The sequence below is a fragment of the Mercenaria mercenaria genome, chromosome 17, assembly GCF_021730395.1.
Source record: "Mercenaria mercenaria strain notata chromosome 17, MADL_Memer_1, whole genome shotgun sequence".
In the NCBI taxonomy this organism is placed as follows: Eukaryota; Metazoa; Mollusca; class Bivalvia; order Venerida; family Veneridae; genus Mercenaria; species Mercenaria mercenaria.
The window spans coordinates 5,999,237-6,014,241 of record NC_069377.1 but is presented as its reverse complement, the minus strand read 5'-3'; positions in this window follow the sequence as shown (position 1 = coordinate 6,014,241).

Sequence of the window (15,005 nt, the reverse complement as noted above, 5' to 3'; positions counted from 1 at the left end):
CTGTTTATGCTTGCTAATGTTATACTTTATTCTACTATGAAATATATCCTTAAAACCATTTCTGCTCTCATAAGGAATTGTACTCGGGCGCATCGTACATAATACATGTAAAGTTGTACTCCCGTATGTCTTAACACCTGTCTTAACACCTGCAGGAGCCCCATGTGGTTCTGGGACGATCTAGGTATGAAAAGAATTGGAACCACTGCCTTACCCTTGCATGATCGTAAGAGGCAGCTAATAGGGTCTTAACACTTGGTTTTGCTGTAACTCTGTGATTCCAGCAGGTATGCAAATTTTGATTCCATACCTCATGTTTTTATTTCGATGTAAATGAGATGTGAAACCAAAATTTGTAGTCCTGTTTGGCGCCATATAACCTATACAATGTTGGTGCGCCGTAAAACCCAAATAAATAAATAAATAAATAAATAAATAAATAACACCTGCAGGAAGTTCTCGGTCAGATATATCAAAACTGTCATAGTTTGCTTGATAATCTTATATTCACTCACTTTTGGTTTGGTATTGTTTCTGTTTGTTTTTGTTTGTTGGTTAAAGAGACTAAAATAGCCAGTTATTTATTTACTGACATTAATTGCTGCTAAATGCTGCTAGTTTAATCTTCTCCATACAAGGTTGTGCAAGTTGTGGTTGCCGCAATCACCTAAATGACAGCAAAATCAATCTGCACCTCTTAGCATTGTATTTAATATGAACGAATAAAGGTAATTGCAAAGACTGAAAATGTAGTGTCGTGATTATTCTTATTGTCATTCTTACGTAGATATCCCATTTCAGGTAAGCTCAAACGCGTTAAATTGTTGTTGACATATAATTAAATGAATATTCCAACAGCTGATGAGTATCTTATTAATAACAGATGTCACTTATTTTGTTAATCTGCGGTTAAAATATAATCATATGAACATTCCAACAGTGGATGCGTAATTAATAACAGATTTCACTTCTTTGTTATTTATCCATACCATTAAAATGTACAGTTTTGATGATTCTATATTTAAAAAAACAGATATTGAAAAAAATTACTTCATCTTGGAGTATAATATTCAGTTATATAAATCTAAATCATTGTACTTCAGTTTGTTTCTATTATGAATTTATTTGTGGTTAATATATACCATAGCTATTCAAGCAATAAGTAGACAATTACCAAAAATTCAGTATGTACGTGAAATAGACATGAAAAGTACATGCAAAAGAAGAGTAATCTTATTGTTTGCTACAGGCAGGCAGTTGATTAATGTTCGTAAAGTCAATTAATAACTTGGAGCAATTTTGGGAGAGAACTGAGGTACTTTTCACTGTCGGAAAATTCGACCAAATACCTTTTGATAAGATCACTCTTTTGATAAACATGTATTAACAAGAAAAAATACTGTGAACGGACTTAATTATTCCAAAATTATATATGAAACCAAAATTGAAATTAATCTGTCCTCAATCGTCTTCAGAAACGCATTTAGCGCAAGTTATGACCTAAGATTGGTAACTGCAGATGTACCGTCATCGATTAAATGTTGCTTTTAGTGTTTTTGTCTTAACTCTGTTTCAGCATCTCATCTTTCAAAGGAAATTGTATGACTCGTCCGGAAATTGAATAAAGCAAGCGTCATATACGCTATACATGTGATCTGTTCAGTTCGATTCGTCTAATGCCCTTGTTAGCTTAGCCATGATGTGAAATATTTATGTATAGTGTCCTGTTTCTAGACCTTGATGCACTCTCTCTGTGGAAATGGTAAATCCAATAACAAGTACAGGAATGTCGCAGTGAATCTACCTCTGTTTTGTTAGTCTTACATAGTGGCAATAATCGCAGTAATGTTTTCCAATAACGTTGATAATTTCATATGAATCCGGATGAAGCTTTATGGTTTTCTTACAGATTTGGTTAGATGCTAGACTCTCTACAGGCTTGGTGACAAATGATGAAGTACATAGAATTATCTAATGGTAAACGGATTTTCCCTACACCTAAATATGCACTTGTCAAATATTGCTAAACACCAAAACGATTAAAAATTCTACAATGAATTATAAATAAAATAAATCTAAACAGAAGATGTTATAAAGGTTTTGACCTCACACAGAGCTTTTGCCCTACTAAACGTAATAACATTGCAAAAGAATCCTGCAATATTGTATCTACAGAAAGTAGTGAGATGCACATGAAGCCCCGCACGCTTAGATCAATGGGGATAGCGCAGATTTACGGACCGTGGGGTCGATCCTTGGTTGAGGCGCATGTTATCCGTGACGATTTGATAAAACACATCGTGTCTGAAATCATTTGTACTCCGCCTCTGATTCATGTGGGGAAGCGGACAATAGATTTGCCTGGTACAGAATTCAGTAACACTGGTTAGGTTAACTTCCCGCCGTTTTGTTGTTGTAAAAAAGGCTAAAAGCACAAAATAAACAAAGAATTGCACATGAGACACTGTAGACAGAGAGATACTATTATAGAAACAAATTCCTTAAAACAATTAGAGTTTTGAAATGGGAGATGTCGATTTGTAGTTTGTTTCCTCAGTAATGATTTTAAAGATTTTGGTCGTTTAACGATATTCCAGCTTCAAAAGTAGAACAAGATAAAGGATAGCTTACTTGACTTAATGTTTGGCCCGCTCGGGCACCTGGGTAGAACATTTAGGTAATGTATGGTCTTGGCATTAAATTCCAACAGGTATATATCAGTTTTATTTTTCAAACAAACAAAAATTAACATCCTATTATGATTGGATCAACGGAATGTGCAGCAATTGTACTTCTTGTATCACAAAGAACAATACTAAAGCGTCATTAGTCCTGACATATTTGACCCATTGCCATGCCTTCAAGTAGTGCTATGCTTATATCATATATACGATTTAGTGGGTATAATGATTATTATAGCGAAACATGTAATAACAGTGCCAAAACAGATAATTAGTTTTCAAGACCAATTAACACGTTCTCGGAGGCATAAACACCTCATTTGAATCATCTTGGAATTGCATGAAAGTTTTCATATAGGGCAAAAACAACGTATGTCTTACTGTTGCTCATAGTAGTCATATTTTATTGATATTTTAACCCTTACCCTGCTTAATTTCTATACTTAACGCGCCATCTTTCAATTTGGACAGTACCTACCAATAACTGTTAAAAGGGGTGTTTATCAAAAAGATACTGACTGAATGGCGAACACTGTAGATCATGATCATCCATGCAGAATCAATCGTGCCCAGCATGATACGGGTTAATTTCGATGTTATTACATACATGTAACAATCAACTTGAATGCTAATATATATTGACTGTTTGGTTTTAAAATTAGAGATTGTGCACACAGGTGGTGTACGAATGTAGATCAGACACAAATCGATTTTTTAAAGTTTTAAATTCAGTTGCACAAGCTGACATCTACATTTGGTTCTATTAAGGTTTAAGATATTTGAATTTTATTATATACCTATATAAATTCTATTAAAAATGTGCTTGTATTTCACAATTAAATATGAACAGACAGACAAAAATTCCGTATTGTACCTTTTGAATTCCGTATTGTACCTTCCGTATTGTATGCTGCCGGACTATTTTCATTAATATGCATTACCCGACATATTTCTATAAAAAGCGCACATAAAAACTTCACTATGTTCCATTTAATATCGATAAACATTGAAGATTTCGTTCAAGAACAAAACAAGAATCAAAATTGTAAAGGTATATAATAAAAGGGTCATTATAACAGTAGCTAGATCTGGGACTTTGTATTCGGCTCTCGTGGATTTTGCAAGGTCGGATCACACTCGGCGCTTGCGCGCCTCGTGAGATCCGATCTGGCAAAATCCACTCGAGCCAAATACTGCATCCCAGATCAAGCTACTGTTATAATAACCCTATTGTATCCCCCTTTCAAACGTACATTCGCAAGGAATGAACAGTTATAAATGTCGCTTTAGAGACATTTATAACTTCTAAAGTTTGCTGCGATGAACCATTGAAACAAATCTGAAAAGAAAAGAAAAATGTCTTAACAATATAAGAAATGAATCATACTTCTGTCATTGTTATTGACTATTTTTCATTGTGGTATGAAATACATGGTTGTAATTAAAGTATATATAAAGACCATTGGCCCTACACACTATAAACACATTATTTAATATTCAGGTGTAAACTACTTGGCCGTTATTCGTTTCTGAATAACACCAACTCTGTTTCAACAGACATTGTGGTTCGCTCAGTCACTGCAACTGAAATATGCATGACAGTGATATACGCCACATACGCAATGTAGGTATCTCCAACTGCAAGGACATTCAAAATCCCTCGATCTACATTTTATTACAGATTTTTATTTTAGTTTCCAAATAGCTTCTTTTCATCGCAGCCAATGGATGTCTTGTTTTTTCTTTTTATTTCTTTGTCACGATGTAGTTTTCCAATACCACTTAATTTCAATCATTAGAACCCACACGAATCCACACGATGAGTTGTTTTATCATAGGCTTATTTGATTTCACTCTAGTCTATCGACTTTGTGGCATCCTTAATATGCACTATCAAACTGATTTGCATTTAGAGACAACCAGGCATTTCTCGGTTTATGAGACATGCACATGTTATTTCGACCTCAAAGATTACTTAAATAGTGCAGACTGGAACATATGCATCAGCGTAAATGCAAGACATAAAAGTATAATATCAAAACTTATAAACCATGGGAAAAGACCACTCGGAGGTATAGAGCGCAACCAAGCAGCATAATTATCAGACTGTGTTTGACTGAGTCTGTTCATGAGAGGTAATAAAATATGCAACACCTCTCACGCCGCCTAGTACAGGTGTATGTGGTGTTCTATGTTAGATAAATGTGCTCCATGATCCCAAAGGACCAGAAAATTTAACATACGGAAAAACGTTTTACACTTGCCACACGGCACTTACAAATTCCTGTATTGAAATAAAAACTTCACACGATCCTGTTGTTTTGTTTGTCGAATTTTCAAGGAAATTCTAAAGTTTTTTTGTTTTCTTTTAAAAAAACAACAACATTTTTTCTTTAAAATTCTACATTGTAGAAATAATGAACCGAACGAGCAGAACTACCTTACATGTAAGACAAGCTTTTGTATTAATTTCTTTTGGATTTATTTCTAATATTTTATAGAAAAAAATACGAGAGAATGTTGTATGTCGTGTAAAAACAAGCACACGACACTATCTGTTTATTTGACAAATTTTCTAAGAATATTCTTAAGATATGAAAAATCCGGGATTAATCAAATTCCATATTGTAAAACATATTTGACAGTACGGAACTACATTTATGTTGATTTCGATTTTGAAAATGATATCTACAGATATGGTTCATAATTTGGCAAATTGTGATACAAATATTAATTTTTAATTCCGCTGCAGATTCGGAAAACCAAATAGGTATCGTACATATCAATATCAAGTAGAATGAATAGTGAGACAACCTATCATAATAGTAAGTATGTGTTTAATAAATTGTTTTAACTATACTTTGTAAATTACATTTAAAAACGCTAAAAAATACATCAGATGACTTGTAACGGAAGAATGTTTGATCAATTTAAATGTTCTTGTAATTTTAGTATAATAAAATCATTGATTTCATTCAAAATGATGAGTTCCAAACTGATTAAATCTTCTAGTTAATGCATTTATTAAACCCATCAGAGAGATTAATGTAAATTATTCCATTTTTCGATACACGATGATGAGACACAGAAACATAGAACACTCTTGGGACACGGTTTTTTTAATAGCAAAATTGCTTGTTTATATCTAATCTTTTCAACTTCTCACACACTTCTGTGTTTACAGAGACTGGCCTCCAGGTCGTTCGACAACAAAAAAGAAAAATTTTTTAGATATCTTGAAATAAATGCTTTATTTCTTAAGAAGGCCTTAAACTTAATTAGAATGAAGGTGTTTGCTTGAACTTGCTCTGTTAGATTTTCAATCACAGTGCCATAATTTATATTATATTCTACGTTTAAGGTTTTAATTGTGGGTAAAAAAAATGCGGATACCTCCAGGCTTTATTTCAGTCAATGACCGGGAAAAACAAAGAACCACTGACCATCCTTTACCAGATGGATGAATTATCCGCGTGATATAATTGTATATCTAGTACGGAGATACAAATTCCACAGTCAGTGATTTAAAAGATGATTCAAATTAAACAACCCCACCCATTCGATGACGTAGGCCCTGAGTGTAAGAATAAGGGAGGGGTTAGAAATACCCGTAGCGACAAACCAAATGTAGAGACACCGCCTTTGTCAGGTAGGTAATCGTTGAAAACTGCGATTTTACATTTGGTTTTTGTAACCTACATCACACTTTCCCAGAAAATAACTTGCTAGACGACACTTTACACACTAAACATTTTAATACACACATTCTGCTTTCTAAATAAGCTTTCAGCTGCTGATATTTCCCATAATGCAGTTAATATAACTTTAGTACGCGTATATTACTGATTTGACATTCAGGTATATACTCTTTATCAAATTAGTCGTTAAGTAGTTGAAACAGCTGACCTGACAAATCTGTTTCTAACAATTGCTGATAATTATAAGTTTATCCTTTATTTGACAATCGTTCAGTTAGCATTAGTGTTACAGTTACTAATTCTATATCTATCTTTATTTTTGACCTGTGGAAACACAGTCATGTGACGAATGATGAATAGTGATTGGTTCGTGGGCGGGGCTTAAACACGTATTGACATTCAGCAGTTACGTTATAACATTGTTAAATCATAAACACAACACAATTTTAGAACATTACAAAGATATAAAGATATATCGTGGCCTCAACGCGAAACTAGTCTATCTGCTTCTATTTCTATATACACATAGACTAGTTTCGCGTTGAGACGACGATATATGGAACACTAAAATTAAATATCTAAAGCGTGTCCACAAGGAACGTTCTAGTAGGTATTCGAACGATGATACAAATATGGCCTTTTCTAGGTTGATTAATCTTCAAACTTATAACATTAATATACAATAAAAATTTCATATTATTATTGAAGCTATCTTTATATTCAGTTCAATAAGGCTAAATAAATCGTATAATTAATGCTTGAAAGTCGCATTGATTTTTAGACGTAGCCAAAAATACAAACCGGCTCCCAGTGGTGACGTCGAAACATTGTAAACAAAATTACCAAACGCTGCAAATGCTTGGTTATTTTCTCAAGTTACACATTTTTCGAGTTTCACATTTAATGATTTAACACTTATTATATTTTAAACGAGCGACAAATGTCGAGTTTTGTACTCGGAATCAAATTGAGGAATATAATTGCGTTCCTTCTAGACGCACCAAAAATAGTACTACAAATATCCTGCGGTATCTTCATCAATTGGTCATAAGGAAATGGAAAGTTACCAAGCTATTCAAACTATGTCGATGACACTTAGTGTTGGACTCAGTGATTTTATAATTTCAGGTGCTTTTGACTCAAGGATCCAACTCCATGTTTTGGAGTAATGCAGTTCTGCTATAGCGAGTGCTTATGTGTGATGGATGTTGCACAATACATTACCGCTCATAAAAAGACTCAGTCAAACCGATTCTGCTAATCTTTTTCTAAGCTGCTTACTATCATTCCAATGAACCTTATTTTATATATTAATTAAAGGACAAACTAAACAAAGAAATGTTATTGCTTTACCATATTGTAAGGCGTCTAGTTTCTTGTGTTATGTTATGTCTTGCTTAATTTGACGTTACATATGATAGACCGTGAAAATAATAAAAAGCGTTTTTTATTTGGTACGGATCATAGACGTCAAACAAGTAATGTTTAAAATCTTCTTATCATGAATTCGTTGCATATCTGATATATGACTTTCGAGTGATATCAAACATTATTATAATTAAAAAATTATTAATTACTGTATTGTATGTAAGTTGTTATGATTATTAATTCACTATCGGATGGTTGGACACAAATTGATAGCGGCATATTTGCTTCTTTCTAGCTATCCAATTCTGCATACTTCGCTGTGCGGTGGCACCTTGTTGTGTCTTGTGGGGGTGACTTGTTAAATAAATATTACAGAAAAGGTCGCCTAACACATTATAAATGTTATATAAACATTACAAACACGATGTAGTTGAATGATCTTTTAAGCAAAAAACTAACTTACAGTGCGAAGACATAATTAGTTTTTGAGAGTAATTACCACTGTCTTAGCATTATAATAGCTTGGAATTTTTAGAAATGGACAGCAGATCCTAATACAGGCCTTTAGCTCTGACTGTATTTATATTTACAGAAACAATAGTGATATCGTAATCAAAGGAAAGATGTGTAAGTTTCCGAAAAAGAATGGACAACTGTTGATAGTATATCCCAATCCAATTTTACGGATCCTCGGATGTTAGAAATATATTTTCTTTTTAAGCTAATATCAAGACTATTGATAGCGATTCAAATTTTTCTGCTTGAAGATATAGCAGAGAAATCGTGTGGATTATGTTTCTATCTTTACTTTCACTTTTTAGTATTCTTTTGCGCTGCGATAAAATAATGAAACTGTTTGTTGTCTCAGAAAAAAGTTAATATTATAGAATTATTTATACGACAATACAGGCTGTGGTTAAAGTGTTATTTTGAATTCCAATTTTCTGTAATTAAAAAGTTTATAGCTGAATTAATAATCATGATAATATGTACAGTAGTACTTGTAGTTATACTACTGATATACCATGGATATATCATCCTACATATGTTAAGAAGCTAATTGCATAAGCAGTCAGTCAGCTAACTTCCAAAATTCTTTGGTTTACTTTCAACCTGACAAAGCAGCCATATTGTGTCAACACCCATAGCTGACTGCTCAATACAGGTTTGAATGTAGTACAGTCACCATTGATAAAATTTGTTACATGGACAACAATGCTTTAAATATGTTTGTGTGTGTGTGTGGTGGTGGGGGGTGGGGGGGGGGGCGGTTGTGCGTGTGTTTCTGAATATTTGAGAACACCCACAGGTTGGAGTTAGCATTTGTTTATCTAATTATCTTGTTTGACAAACTATTTTACTGGGTGAACTTCGGTCGTATTATCTTCTTTCTATATATTGGAACATAAGCTGCCTTGCATATATCTCTGTTCCATCCTTGATAATGTTCTAACAAATGTTTTCATGTGGGAGGTTACCTAAGTGATTTAACCTTTCTCTTATTTGATTTCTCCTTGTATATCGACTATGTGACAACTGTAATATATAAGATTTATGTTGCGACACTTTTCCGATATTTCCACAAATCATATTCTAACGGTTGCAGTTTATGATCAAAAATACAGAAAATTTACTAACAGAAACAGATCTGGAAACTATCTTAGTTGTGACTAATAGATAAAACTCTGAACTCCATAGATATTCTTCATACATGTACGTACACTCACACGTGCATAGGAAGCTTGTTTGACATTAATTTATTCCTTTGTGTTTGGTGTACGAAAACATGCTCCAAAGCAGTATTTAAAGCGATATATAACTAAATAGGCAACAAATGCGATTTTAAATTTACATACATCTTCACTCATTTAAAACAAAACAATAAACACGTACTTCTAACGATTTGACAACGATTTGACAAAATTTGATAAGGATTTTAAGGATTTCCTCTTCTATATAAGGACAGTTGATCCGTAATGACAAATGGCAAGTAACATATTCTCCATATACGCATTTCCATATAAAGCCGTGTGCTCTTCGGGCTATATTTTCGAGGAGTGTTGAATTGTCTAAGACGAATACGTTCTCACACGTAAATTGCCGAGTGCCATTGCGGATCGACTACCTTTACCGTATATAAACGAGACTAAGGATCTTTTTACGGAATTTAGTTTTTTGTACAATAAGCTCATACTTACTGTAAGAATTAGTTTTGTTTATGTATAAAACGTTAATATGGCAGTACATTCCCAGCTGTCGTTGCAAGCAAATAAATGATTTGTTGGAAATTAAATGACAGAAAACTTCCTTGTGGTTAAAAACATTGCTACTGACGTTATTAAAGTTTTTGCAATGGTATTTCCGGGTATGAAAAGCTAAACTATGACTAACATGTACCGGTTAAGATTGTCCACAGATATGTGACATAATATGACTTTATCATATGTCACTCCTGGTCCGAGAGCTCACGGACTTTTATTGCAACAAAAGAGGCCAAAAGAAGTTTATACTTTTTTGGAAACAATATTTCATATCCTCCATGAAAACCCATTTCTTAAGTGTCAAAGCAGTGCCTATCTATATTTTGTTCACTTATGTTTGTGATAGGGGAGGTAAAACTCACTTGTTAAAATTTAGGGGGTAGGGTAAAGTTTACGTCTACCAGTTTTTTCACTGTTTAATTACAGTAGCTATCTGATTGTCAGTAAATGTATATATGTCAACCAATGTCAGCAAAAAGAAATTCACCAAAAAGGAATGAAGGGCAAACTTGATATTTAAGGTCAAAGGTCAAATTTATGTACAAATCACAAAAATTGGCATATTTGAAATTTATTTTTAATCTTAAAAATTAGTTCGTTATCATAAGTCACTCAGCTTTATATATGTAATGTGTATATATCAGTCAAAGTCAGAAATGCAAATCTTATTGCTGAACGTCAAGGTCCACGCTGATAATTGAAGGTCAAAGTTCATTTTTATGCAAAAATGTGAAAAATGTTACCTTTACTTTTTCGAATTTTTTTAATATGTATTCACATTGTTAGTCACTGAAATTAATTCGTTTTAATGTCTGTATGTCAGGCAAAGTCAGCAGTGCAGATGTAACCCTAAAACTGCCAAGGCTAAAGCATATATCAATGGTCAAAGGTCAAATTTGTGTGAAAAATTGCATGAATAGCTTCCTGTTTGAAATATAACAGCTATTTCTGATCATTATTTGTAATTGCTCGTGATTAATTTTAATGTAAATATGTCCCAAAATGTCAGTAATAAAAATATCGTCTAAAATCAAACAAGTTCAAATGTGATATTAAGGGTTAAAGGTCATTTTCAAGTAAAAGAATGAAAAAATAGCTCTTTAACTTTCTTCTTGTTAATAATATTTTGTCGATATTAATCAACGATATCAGTTCATTTTAATGTATAAATGTTAGGCGATGTCTAGTATGCACTATTAATTTCAAACATTCAAGGTCAACCATAATATCAAAGGTCAAGGTCAAAAAAAGTGAGTAAAATGTTGCAATAATATCCCCTATTCGTAATAATTTTTATTATTTAAAAGTATTTGTTTTGTCATTTTAGTAACTGGCCGTTGTTCATTTTACTGTATATATGTCAGACGATGTCATGGAAAGAAAATAACTCAAGGTCAAACCTGGTATTGGAGTTCAGGGGTCACTTTTGTATAAAAAAAAATCACAAATTGAAGCATACTTACTCATTACTTTTTTCAAAAATAGCTTGTTGTTATAATTCACTGTTAGCAATTTACTTTAATGTATACATGTCAAGCAAGGTCTGCAATGTAGTTCTTGTCCCTATAAGTGAAAGGCAACCCTATTATCAAAGGTCAAATTTGTGTAAGAATTTGCAAAAAACAGCAATTTTGCAATGATTTTTCTTTATTGTGTAGGTTATTTTTGTCACTACAAGTAAAACTGATCATTATTCATTTTAAAGTATGTATAACAGACAATATTACTGTTGAAATAATAATGAAAAATTAGTTAAGGTCAAACCTGACATTAAAGGTCAAAGGTCATTTTCATGTAAAAATTCAAAATACAGCATTTTTAATTTCTTCTTCGTTAAAAATTATCTTGTCATTTTCTTAATTGAAAATAATTCTGTCTTACGTTTATTTGCAAGACAATTTCAGCAATGCAGATCTTATTTCAAAAACAGTGGTTGGTAAAGCTTATATCAAAGGTAAAAGGTGAAATTTGAGCGAAAGATTGCAAAAATAGCATTTTGCAATACTTTTCATTGTTTAAAGGTATTTTGTCATTATTAGTATCTTATGGTTATTCCTTGAAGTTTCATACATGTATATATATGGGTCAATGTCAACAATGAAGATATAATAAAAAATGAGTCTAGATCAGCCCCGATGTTAAAGTTTAAAATTCATTTTCGGGTAATAAATTCAAAAGATAGCACTGTTTTTTTATTTCTTTGTTCAAATATATCTTGTTATAACTTGATGTTAATTCATTTTAATGTTAACCTTGACTTACTTACTTCCTTACTGCATTCCATCTTCTTATGACCGTTTTATATCTTATGATTAGATGCGGCAATGAACTGCATCGTATTCTGCAGGTCGCTGGCATCTCTCCACAGCTTGGTCTCAGATGGGATGTCTGTTGGCCAAACTTTCTTGCGTGCTTCTTCCAGATAGGAACAGCTCTGCAGAATGTGAAACTGTATTTGTTCCTCTGATCCGCACTGACATTTAGCTTTCTCTGAAACACCCAGCTTCTTCATATGTTTTCTTAGGCCACAGTCTTCAGTGCCTAGACGGAAGACAGTTAATTGGCTGTGCCTGATTAGCTTGTGTAGACTGTCCTGATTTGGCAGGTAGCCTCCATTTATGTTCTTCCAGTCTGACGCAAAGCTGTTCTTCCACAGAGTCTGAGTTTCTCTGTATGAAGTTGGAGGTTAGGGCTGTATTTGCCTGGATGCTTCCTTTGCAAGTTTGTGCGCAGCTTCATTTCCAGCTATGCCCACATGTGCAGGAATCCATCGAAAAGCTACATTGTTGTTCTCAGACAGCAGATTGATGTTTTTCAACAGCTATCTGATTAAGTTGTCTGATGGACCTGCTGAAAGAGTCTGAAGAGCTGACTTGGAGTCTGTTAGGAATATATTGTCCCTTTTCTTCTCGCTCATACAGTTCGAGTATCGCCGATGTGAGGGCTTGCATCTGGATCTGTAGTTGGAGCATTTCTTGCCGACTGGATGAGAGAGAGAGTGTGAGAGAGGAGCTGTCTGAAAATTTGATGTAGGCACCACTCCCATGTACTAGATAGCGGTTGTTGATCATTTCTAGCGTAAAAGATTGTTGGTAAGCCTGATGTTGCTTTCCCTTTTCTTCTACTCCTGGCACCTCCAATTTGATCTTGGGAGCACATTGTCTGGGAACCCATTCATTGGGCTCGAGCGGCTCTGCCTCTGTGTCCAGTGCTGCTGCTTTCCCTTTTTGCAGTTCTTTGACGATGTGGTTGAGCCTCGGTCTTTTCAGTCTGTTCTTGGTTCTGCTCTCGAGTTGTGAGAGGAGTGGGTGGGATAATAGTCTCTTTGCCTTCTCTGCATGCACAGAAGCTTTGTACTCTCGTCTAGACTTGCAGAATATCTTTGCATTTGATCCCCAACTTGTTCCAGCCAGTTTTTTCATAATGGCGAGTTTTTTGAAGGCCCTCTCCTTTGATCTTTAATGTCAGATTTTACCTTGACTAATTTTTCATTTTTATTTCAAGAATGATATATCTGTTATATATACTTTAAAATGAATAATAATTATTTAATAGTTTTGAAATACCCTCAAAAAATAAAGAAAAATCATTGCAAAAATACTGTTTTTTTTTGCTAATTTTCACGCAAATTTGACCTTTGACCTTTGATAATAGGTTTGGCTTTGCCTTATTTGGATCAGACCTACAGTCCTGACCTTGCTTGACATGTATACATTAAAATTAATTGCTAACAGAAAATTATAACAAGCTCTTTTTTAACAAAGTAATGAGTAATGAGTAAGTATGCTACAATTTGTGGTTTTTATACAAAAGTGACCCCTGAAATCGAATACCAGGTTTGACCTTGACTTATTTTCTTTCCATGACATCGTCTGACATATATACAGTAAAATGAACAACGATCAGTTTCTAAAATGACAAAACAAATACTTTTAAACAATAAAAATTATTACAAATAGGTGATATTACTCACTTGTTTGACCTTCGACCTTTAATATTATGGTTGACCTTGAATGTTTTGAAATTATATGTGCATACTAAACAACGCCTAACATTTATACATTAAAATGAACTGATATCGTTGATTAATATCGACAAAATATTATTAACAAGAAGAAAATTAAAGAGCTAGTTTTACATTCTTTTACTTGAAAATGACCTTTGACCCTTAATATCAAATTTGAACTTGTCTGATTTTAGACGATATCTTTATTACTGACATTTTGGGACAAATATACATTAAAACAAATCACGAGCAATTACAAATAATGATCAGAAATAGCTGTTATATTTCAAACAGGAAGCTATTCATGCAATTTTTCACACAAATTTGACCTTTGACCTTTGATATAAGCTTTAGCCTTGGCAGTTTTAGGATTACATCTGCACTGCTGACTTTGCCTGACATACAGACATTAAAACAAATTATTTCAGTGACTAACAATGTGAATACGTATTAAAATCGTTAGAAAAACTAAAGGGAACATTTTTCACATTTTCGCATGAAAATGAACTTTGACCTTCAATTATCAGCGTGGACCTTGACGTTCAGCAATAAGATTTGCATTTCTGATTTTGGCTGATATATACATATACATATATAAAGCTGAGTGACTTAAGATAACAAACTAATTTTTAAGAATAAAAATAAATTTCAGATATGCCAATTTTTGTGATTTGTACAAAAATCTGACCTTTGACCTTAAATATAGAGTTTGCCCTTCATTCCTTTTTGATGAATTTCTTTTTGCTGACATTGGTTGACATATATACATTTACTGACAATCAGACAGCTACTGTTATTAAACAGTGGAAAAAATGGTAGACGTAAACTTTACCCTACCCCCTAAATTTTAACAAGTGAGTTTTATCTCCCCTATCACAAACATAAGTGAACAAAATATAGATAGGCACGGCTTTGACACTTAAGAAATGGGTTTTCATGGAGGATATGAAATATTGTTTCCAAAAAAGTATAAACTTCTTTTGGCCTCAAT